This window comes from Jatropha curcas, chromosome 2, assembly GCF_041381405.1.
Source record: "Jatropha curcas cultivar XTBG-Jc1 chromosome 2, XTBG_Jcur_1.0, whole genome shotgun sequence".
NCBI classification, from domain to species: domain Eukaryota; kingdom Viridiplantae; phylum Streptophyta; class Magnoliopsida; order Malpighiales; family Euphorbiaceae; genus Jatropha; species Jatropha curcas.
The window spans coordinates 8,249,719-8,259,865 of record NC_143152.1 but is presented as its reverse complement, the minus strand read 5'-3'; the positions used below and the strand labels follow the sequence as shown (position 1 = coordinate 8,259,865).

The 10,147-nt window shown below is 31.2% G+C and overlaps 1 long non-coding RNA gene across 3 annotated transcripts; it reads right to left on the bottom strand.

Annotated features, from left to right (window-relative positions):
• Positions 1-676: 676 nt before the first annotated feature.
• Positions 677-9,394, bottom strand: LOC149498182 (uncharacterized). 3 transcript variants are annotated; one of them, XR_016319563.1, is made up of 5 exons: positions 8,856-9,394; positions 7,851-7,933; positions 2,788-7,032; positions 1,686-1,768; positions 677-867 (listed from the first exon to the last, which is right to left on the bottom strand). It is a non-coding gene; the product is annotated as an uncharacterized LOC149498182 (long non-coding RNA). The 3 variants fall into 3 exon arrangements; XR_016319564.1 differs by having other exon boundaries at positions 2,693-7,032; positions 8,951-9,394; XR_016319562.1 differs by having other exon boundaries at positions 8,951-9,393.
• Between the last annotated feature and the right edge of the window lie 753 nt (positions 9,395-10,147).

Here is a 10,147-nt window from a genome sequence, read left to right as displayed (position 1 = left end):
TTTTAAAATAACATATCGAATCAAATCATATAAACATAAAGGAAGAAAGAATATTAATAAAAATAATATATTTTTCTTTTTTATCTCTCTCCTAAATAAAATATTTTAAATTATAATCAAAATGGAATAAAATATTTAAAAAGTAAAATATAAAAAAATTTTCAAATGTCTCATTATCATTTATATTTATAAAAAAAATAATTTTAAAAACATAAAACTTAAAATTTTAAAAATTTTAATTATCTATATATATTTATTTAAAAATAATTTTTATAAATTATGTACAATCAAATAATAAAATATAATTTTTTAATTAACTATATCTAAGGTTATTTTATGATATTCCAAAGGCGCTATCGAAAATCTCATTATTCTTCATATTTCCACATTTATATATAGTATAAATGCTATATTCTTTTTTTTTATATTAACATTTCATTTTTTATTTATAGTATTCCTATTTGTTATATTTTTATATTAACATTTTATAATTATATTTTCAAAAGATTTATTGGAGTTTGAGTTTTGTATTATAAATGTATCAACATTTTATATTTTATATTTCTATTTACAATATATTTGTCACGACCCATTTCCATGGACCGGACCGGCACTACGACCTGGGTGGGCTTAAGGCCCCCGAAGCCCGTAGTAAGCCTATATTATGCAAGTCTCATTTACTATTCATAATTGTGGATACATGCCCAATAATTTATTTCAATTATGTATCACTAGTACAGTTCATCTACAACCCACTAGAATACAATTGCGGAACTCTACCTGTACATTTACATCATCATTTATTTATCGTTTACAGTCCTCTATACTTATGTCTCAACTCCATAGGATTTTTCTTTCTTCTATTACCTGGAAAAAAATAGGTAGGCAGGGGTGAGCGCCAAACTCAATGAGTAGGGTTAGATAACCCTCTCACCCCACACAATCATACAGATGCTAAAATATTTTTATTTGTTTATCAAATAAATTTATGATCATGCAATTTGTCACACAAATGGCAATACAACAGCAATCACAGTTATTATCACCTTCATTTAATCACATCACGTGGAAATTAGTCAGTGGCACCACCTGAAACCCCAACGAGCCGTCCTCACACATGGCTCGCCCTCTCATACATGTGCACCAGGGAGCCGATCCCCCATACGGCCAACTGGTCTAATCCTCACTGACCAGTCCTCTCATTGTTTTTCCATACTCTCTTTTCTTTTCCATACCAACAGGAGGCAACCCGGTGGTCTCCATCCAATCTAGATCATCAAGTGCTCACAACAGGAGGCCACCCTGCGGGCTACAATCAAATCTAGATTATCAGGTGCGCAACAACAAGAAGCCATCCTGTGGTTTTCCTTACAATCCATATCATCAGGTGCACACGGGGGCGCCGATCTCCCATTTTCCCGGCCGACGATCAAATATCATATCATATCATATCATATTTAGGATCCATATCACACAGACCGTCCTCACAAACCCATGGTGGTCCACTTCATCCCAATTCCACACAAACAAGGCATAGTATGTTCATAGCACAAGTAATCAAACAATTTTTAATATCAACAAATAATGCATCATAATATGGCAACTCAATAAATTAATGCATGATAACATTTAGCCGTGAATGCATGAATGCAGGCGGATGGTACTAGTTATCTAACACTACTCACTGTTCTTAATTGTCCTCTAAGGGAACTGCTTTTCTAGCCACATGCTTCGAGCCTTTGTCCTTGCATTTCGGAGTTTTATAAACCTTTAACATAAACAATAAAATTCTAAGTAAGAATTTTCATTCGAAAGATTATATTTCATATTCGTTCATTAATTTTGGTAATCAGTTATTTAATTCCCTTAGTAATTCCCTTAGTAATTTAAATTATATATATATATATATATATATATATATATATATATATATGATATTGGGTTTCCTTATTTATTTATCTATTCTAATGTATCGCAAGGTTTAGTTATTTGTTAAATAAGATTTTACGATCATACTAATCAAAATATTAGTATTACGAATAATAATAATAATAATGATAATTTTAGTCGGCATTTAATTTATTAATCTATATATAAATTCGTTACTCTTGTTTATTTATTTATTTGTTTATATTTTTCAGATAAGTGCCGTTAGTAAATTAATGTTCCATAATAAATTTTATTTTATTTTCTACCAAAATTTCGACAGCACTTCCCCTGCAATTCAACTATCCACCAATTAACTCAGTCAATCATTTTATTAAGTTCTAACAACCCATCCATCGGGCAATCAATCAATTTAACTTTTCCCTTCCTCCATCCGAACGTCAATATCCACACTACCTTACCTCCATAATTTATAAATTAATATTACCTACCAAATAATCTACCTTAAATCCACATTTAAATTCCACAAATTTATTATTATCAAATTTCCTAATAAGTTTATGTAATACTAGAATTAAATTTAATTAGTCAAATATTTAATTAATCAATAGGTCAACACTAATATAAATTAATTTATCTACTCACAGTTTACTTAAATTAATTAACTAATCGAGATTACTTAAATTAAATCAATTAACTCAGATTACTAAAATTAATTAACCACAATTAATTAAATTAAATTAATTAGTTAAAAATTACTAAAATTAATTTAATTAACTAAAAATTTACTAACATTAATTTATACCGCAAAATTAATTAGTTTTTTTGTCGCAGATCGCTAGATCTGAGCTTTACGCGTGCGTGTTGGAAGCGACTGGACCACCTGAGATCGACGCTCACCTGGACAGATCAGAGGAGGAGCAACCTTCTGTCCCTGCTTGGCTTGAACGGAGAGAGGTGTCGGTGATGGCGGAGCTACTGCAGTGTGGAGCAGCGGCGAGGTGGCGCGACGTGGCTGAGCTCGTGCTGGTGGCTTGCGTTTCTGCTGGAGCTGCTGGGACGCGACGCAGACGCAGTCACAAGGAAGAAGAAAGAAAAGAAAAGAAAAGAAAAGAAAAAGAAAAGGAAAAAAAAGAGAGGAGGAAGTGGTGGCGTGATGGTGCTGCTGGAGGTGTTGTAGAAATGGTGAGGAGAGATAAGCGTGGAGATAAAAAGAAAGAGGGCTTCTAGAAGGTTTGGGCTGGTTCGATTCAATTCTGGTTCGATTCAGCCCAAATCTTGGTTTTTCGTTTGATTTTTGATTTTTCAATTGGTTTTTGATTCGGTTTATCACTGTACGAATTATTAATTTGCATTTAAATAATTAAATACATTTCCAGGCTGTCAGTTTATTAAATTAAAATGAAAAATCTTTGAAAATAAAAATTCGGGTTGTTTCAGTCTTCCCCCCTTATAAAAATTCGTCCTCGAATTTTAAAAGTAACAAGAAACTAGGATGCAACAATTGTTTACGCCAATGGTAGTTGTGCTTCTCACATAATGCTGCAACTGCTAAAAGTTATGACATTCGCATTCAGGAGAATACTTGTTCTTATGAGCAGTTATATATCTACCTTATCACGATAGTTAATTTAAGTTTGAGTTGTACTATATCTACAAGTCATCAACTCAAGTCAAAGATTCATAACCCTAAGCACATAACTCAAGTTAAATATTCATAACTCCAAGCACAGATTCGACACTAATATTCACCTTTACACATAAGAATTTAAGTCCCTAATAGCTTCTGCTCAAATAAGAGTTATTAATCTCATTAGTTATATATCATGTGCCCTACATTGATGTATCGCCTCATTTATCTCTCCCTAGCTATTATAGGCAATGATCATCACCCAATAAGACGCTCATACACAAACCAAGTATTAAGTCTTCTGATACAAGAATCCACATATTCAAATTTACTACTATCCCAATTAGAATCCTTATTTCAAAATTTAAAACCTACATGCTGACTCATCCATTTTCCATCAGTTCCAAATATTAATATCATTGCTCCAATAATCATGGAAGAAGTTTACAATTAGATAAAATGGTTGCTGCCAATTCAAGGAGGTTTTCGATTATTATCAATTTTTGCCATTAAGTACTATTTGATCATTTCCAATTAAAGAGAACAAATTTATAGCACTTCTACAAGCTTGCTATCAACTGATAGGAGATCATGACCTCTATTCCAAGCTCATCATCTATTTACCAACTTAACCATTTTCCAACGAAAAATAGATGTACAATCTCTTTTCAAATCCTACTAATGAGAATCCCCTAAAAACAAATAGTACACCAACTATATAGAGAGAGTTTAAATTCACTATCAAGTCCCTATTTAGTTATTAACTTCTCTATTCCTCTTTCAAAATTATCATACCTTACCATTTCTTAACTAATTATATCATGTTGCCATGTCGAATAAATTATTTTTATTTTTATTTTTTTTTTATACAAGTTTAATCGAGATGTAAAATTCTCCAAACCATAGTTTATATCCAATTTACCTATTTCTTCTGTCTTTAATCAATCTTTTAGACCTAAGTCTACGTAAATAAGAGATTAAGGATGTCATTTGTTTTATGTTTATTCTTAATCCTATGAATGCCTATGAATATGTAGAGAATAATATCGTTGGGTTATTCCTTTTTTCCAAGTCTATCGTAATGTCTATCACCTGTAAAATTTATACTTAATACGATCTAGGAATATCCTCAACCTCAATTATAAAATAATAGCAAGTCCTTAATATCTATAGTACATAAGCCAATTGTTTCATGTTCCATCAAAGTTTTAAAGTATAATATCATCTTATCTATCTCACACGTCTTTCGTCCATTAGTCTTTTCTTATTTAAATTTCGCAAGATATTTTTAAATTCTTAAATTTACCCATAGTTTTTCGGGTTAGCACACTGCCACCTGGTGTTATTATCTAGACCTCGACTGAGTTCAGGTCTTTCCTCCTTTCACTGACATGTCAAAATTTTTATCAATTACCTTACGATTCACTTCACTAGATTCTTTCGTTCTCTTTTCTCTAAGGATTTAAATTTTATTAATTTAATATTTATCGAAGAGCTCGGAGAAATTAATTGCCACATGCTTAAATTGTATTTTATTAATATAGCTTTAACTCCAAAATATCCCCTAGAGTTGACTATTTCTCCTATGATCTAGCAACTACCCAAAAGTTTAAATTTAAATATCACATCCCTCTAGTTCTGATTTGTCACAAGTCATTATAGTCTAAAAGGCATAGCACTAAAAAAATTTCAATTCTTAACGTATCTACCTTTAAGTTTTATTGATTTCCATTTCTTATTCTTGAGAAAATTTCTGCCTCACAGATTTACTTGTACTAATAGTCTACAATACTAGCTATCTCTTGTGAATTTCATCGAATGTGTCTACTAACTAAGGATTTTTGAGTAATTTAAGAATCCTCATTTATTAATACTTCCACTATACATTGTTTCACTGACAGATTAATCGTTTATTCAAAATTCGACTAATGAGTTGACGACTACACTCTAAGTCGACCATCCTATGGGTAACTAACCATTACAGACAATTTTCAAAGTAATTTTCCTTTTCAACTTTTAAAAATATCGGCATGTCACTCAAATATAATTTTGAAATTCTTATAATAGAAATTTGCATTTCACTTTTATTTCCTTCAAAAACCAATATCAATGGTAATATAAAATATTTTCGAAAAGTTTAAAAATTATTACTTGGTGTATTTTCTAAAACCTTTTTGTATTTAACAAAAAACAAATTGTCTATCTCCACGAGGACGATCCTCAAGTCATCTAGTTCCAGTCTACTGTTACATATTTCATCTCTAAATGATCTCCTTAAAGCAAGAACATTCTAATCTCCACCAGTACTGTTACTTTCGTTATTACTAGTCTATTAAGTAAATTGGCCCACACTTTTACTTTTTTTTTTTTTTTTTTTTTTTTATCCTTAAGTTTTGCCTTGGTTAATTGAGGATTCCTCCTTTTCTAACCCTTAATTTAATTTAAATTATCATTTCCACTTTTTAATCCCTAACCGTAACATTTCTAAAATTTTAATCTCTATCTTATTTGAAATTTTCATTCAACTTCATATTCTATACCATTTATTATTAATTTATCAGTATTAATTTCTATAGGCCTAATTTAGTCCTCGGGATAGACAATATGATAAAAAAAAAAATAAAAAAAATAAAAAAATAAATCAAACATGCAATCATTTTAAATAACTTAAATTCTAAAATCAAATAAATTTTGACATGCCGACAAAACAATAAAACCAAACGATTAATTGCAACTTCAAAACAATTTCCAATAAGCAAATAATAAAACCTTTTTCTCAAATCAATGTTCAAATAAAATCACTTTCATATTGTCTTTAAAACTTCGAATTCTTTACTAAATAAGTTCAAATAATTTTCGAAGCAGTGTCTCTTGTCGAATCATGGTGTACTGGGTGATCAGGCCATTACACCAATTTCCAACTGATCTTCTGCTTCAAAATAGATGGAGGGGGTTTAGCAAAACTCAATATATTTATTTTATAAGCGTCAGTTACCCGGACCTTTTTATGATTTACTATTATTTATGTACCTTTAGTTCTCATCCTAAGATTCATACAGATTTCCTTCCATCCTCGTGCACGATGCGTCCACCGGCACTAAAATGGAATTCAATCCAGACTACATCTCCTTTGTTGGTTACGGCCGATCCCAACATAGGAGCTCTATATTAATTTCCTATGTTCCGCAATTGATTCCTAAAGCCCAATTTATGCTCTGATACCAACTTTGTCACGACCCATTTCCATGGACCGGACCGGCACTACGACCTGGGTGGGCTTAAGGCCCCCGAAGCCCGTAGTAAGCCTATATTATGCAAGTCTCATTTACTATTCATAATTGTGGATACATGCCCAATAATTTATTTCAATTATGTATCACTAGTACAGTTCATCTACAACCCACTAGAATACAATTGCGGAACTCTACCTGTACATTTACATCATCATTTATTTATCGTTTACAGTCCTCTATACTTATGTCTCAACTCCATAGGATTTTTCTTTCTTCTATTACCTGGAAAAAAATAGGTAGGCAGGGGTGAGCGCCAAACTCAATGAGTAGGGTTAGATAACCCTCTCACCCCACACAATCATACAGATGCTAAAATATTTTTATTTGTTTATCAAATAAATTTATGATCATGCAATTTGTCACACAAATGGCAATACAACAGCAATCACAGTTATTATCACCTTCATTTAATCACATCACGTGGAAATTAGTCAGTGGCACCACCTGAAACCCCAACGAGCCGTCCTCACACATGGCTCGCCCTCTCATACATGTGCACCAGGGAGCCGATCCCCCATACGGCCAACTGGTCTAATCCTCACTGACCAGTCCTCTCATTGTTTTTCCATACTCTCTTTTCTTTTCCATACCAACAGGAGGCAACCCGGTGGTCTCCATCCAATCTAGATCATCAAGTGCTCACAACAGGAGGCCACCCTGCGGGCTACAATCAAATCTAGATTATCAGGTGCGCAACAACAAGAAGCCATCCTGTGGTTTTCCTTACAATCCATATCATCAGGTGCACACGGGGGCGCCGATCTCCCATTTTCCCGGCCGACGATCAAATATCATATCATATCATATCATATTTAGGATCCATATCACACAGACCGTCCTCACAAACCCATGGTGGTCCACTTCATCCCAATTCCACACAAACAAGGCATAGTATGTTCATAGCACAAGTAATCAAACAATTTTTAATATCAACAAATAATGCATCATAATATGGCAACTCAATAAATTAATGCATGATAACATTTAGCCGTGAATGCATGAATGCAGGCGGATGGTACTAGTTATCTAACACTACTCACTGTTCTTAATTGTCCTCTAAGGGAACTGCTTTTCTAGCCACATGCTTCGAGCCTTTGTCCTTGCATTTCGGAGTTTTATAAACCTTTAACATAAACAATAAAATTCTAAGTAAGAATTTTCATTCGAAAGATTATATTTCATATTCGTTCATTAATTTTGGTAATCAGTTATTTAATTCCCTTAGTAATTCCCTTAGTAATTTAAATTATATATATATATATATATATATATATATATATATATATGATATTGGGTTTCCTTATTTATTTATCTATTCTAATGTATCGCAAGGTTTAGTTATTTGTTAAATAAGATTTTACGATCATACTAATCAAAATATTAGTATTACGAATAATAATAATAATAATGATAATTTTAGTCGGCATTTAATTTATTAATCTATATATAAATTCGTTACTCTTGTTTATTTATTTATTTGTTTATATTTTTCAGATAAGTGCCGTTAGTAAATTAATGTTCCATAATAAATTTTATTTTATTTTCTACCAAAATTTCGACAGCACTTCCCCTGCAATTCAACTATCCACCAATTAACTCAGTCAATCATTTTATTAAGTTCTAACAACCCATCCATCGGGCAATCAATCAATTTAACTTTTCCCTTCCTCCATCCGAACGTCAATATCCACACTACCTTACCTCCATAATTTATAAATTAATATTACCTACCAAATAATCTACCTTAAATCCACATTTAAATTCCACAAATTTATTATTATCAAATTTCCTAATAAGTTTATGTAATACTAGAATTAAATTTAATTAGTCAAATATTTAATTAATCAATAGGTCAACACTAATATAAATTAATTTATCTACTCACAGTTTACTTAAATTAATTAACTAATCGAGATTACTTAAATTAAATCAATTAACTCAGATTACTAAAATTAATTAACCACAATTAATTAAATTAAATTAATTAGTTAAAAATTACTAAAATTAATTTAATTAACTAAAAATTTACTAACATTAATTTATACCGCAAAATTAATTAGTTTTTTTGTCGCAGATCGCTAGATCTGAGCTTTACGCGTGCGTGTTGGAAGCGACTGGACCACCTGAGATCGACGCTCACCTGGACAGATCAGAGGAGGAGCAACCTTCTGTCCCTGCTTGGCTTGAACGGAGAGAGGTGTCGGTGATGGCGGAGCTACTGCAGTGTGGAGCAGCGGCGAGGTGGCGCGACGTGGCTGAGCTCGTGCTGGTGGCTTGCGTTTCTGCTGGAGCTGCTGGGACGCGACGCAGACGCAGTCACAAGGAAGAAGAAAGAAAAGAAAAGAAAAGAAAAGAAAAGAAAAAGAAAAGGAAAAAAAAGAGAGGAGGAAGTGGTGGCGTGATGGTGCTGCTGGAGGTGTTGTAGAAATGGTGAGGAGAGATAAGCGTGGAGATAAAAAGAAAGAGGGCTTCTAGAAGGTTTGGGCTGGTTCGATTCAATTCTGGTTCGATTCAGCCCAAATCTTGGTTTTTCGTTTGATTTTTGATTTTTCAATTGGTTTTTGATTCGGTTTATCACTGTACGAATTATTAATTTACATTTAAATAATTAAATACATTTCCAGGCTGTCAGTTTATTAAATTAAAATGAAAAATCTTTGAAAATAAAAATTCGGGTTGTTTCAATATTCATTTTTTATATTTTTATATTAACATCACATAATTATTTATTCAAAACATTTGTTGGCGTTTTGTGTTATAGATTGATAGAATTCTTAAATGTGATTAATTCTTATAATATTTTTTATAAATTTAATAATAAATAAAATTATAAATCAAAATATTACAAATAAATATTCTAAATTTTTACAAAATATAATTTAATTGTATATATCTGAACTCTAAAAATAATTATTTTATAATTAATTTAAAATTAATTAAATAATTAATTAAATCATGCTAAGATAATTCTAAAAATCATATTTTAATTTTAAAGTACTACTTAATAAATAATTAAAGTCAATAAAAAACATAGAAAAAAAAAATATATATTGAATTTTCTAAACTTCATTATTAATATTTAGAATTTGAGGAAAAAAGCTCTCTTTGAATTCAATTCAACCTTTAACTACAGATATTAAATCAATTATAGGATGAGTAGCTACAAATCTTGACAAGATTAGTCTTATATTCAGAAAGGGTTTAAGGATAGTTGTAAGTAAACAAATGAATAAGATGGAGATGAAAATAAATGAGATGCAAATTAAGATATAAAAAGTAGAAATGAAGACAAATGAAAAGTGGACTGCATTTTTCTTGCAGACATTATCCTTTTCAC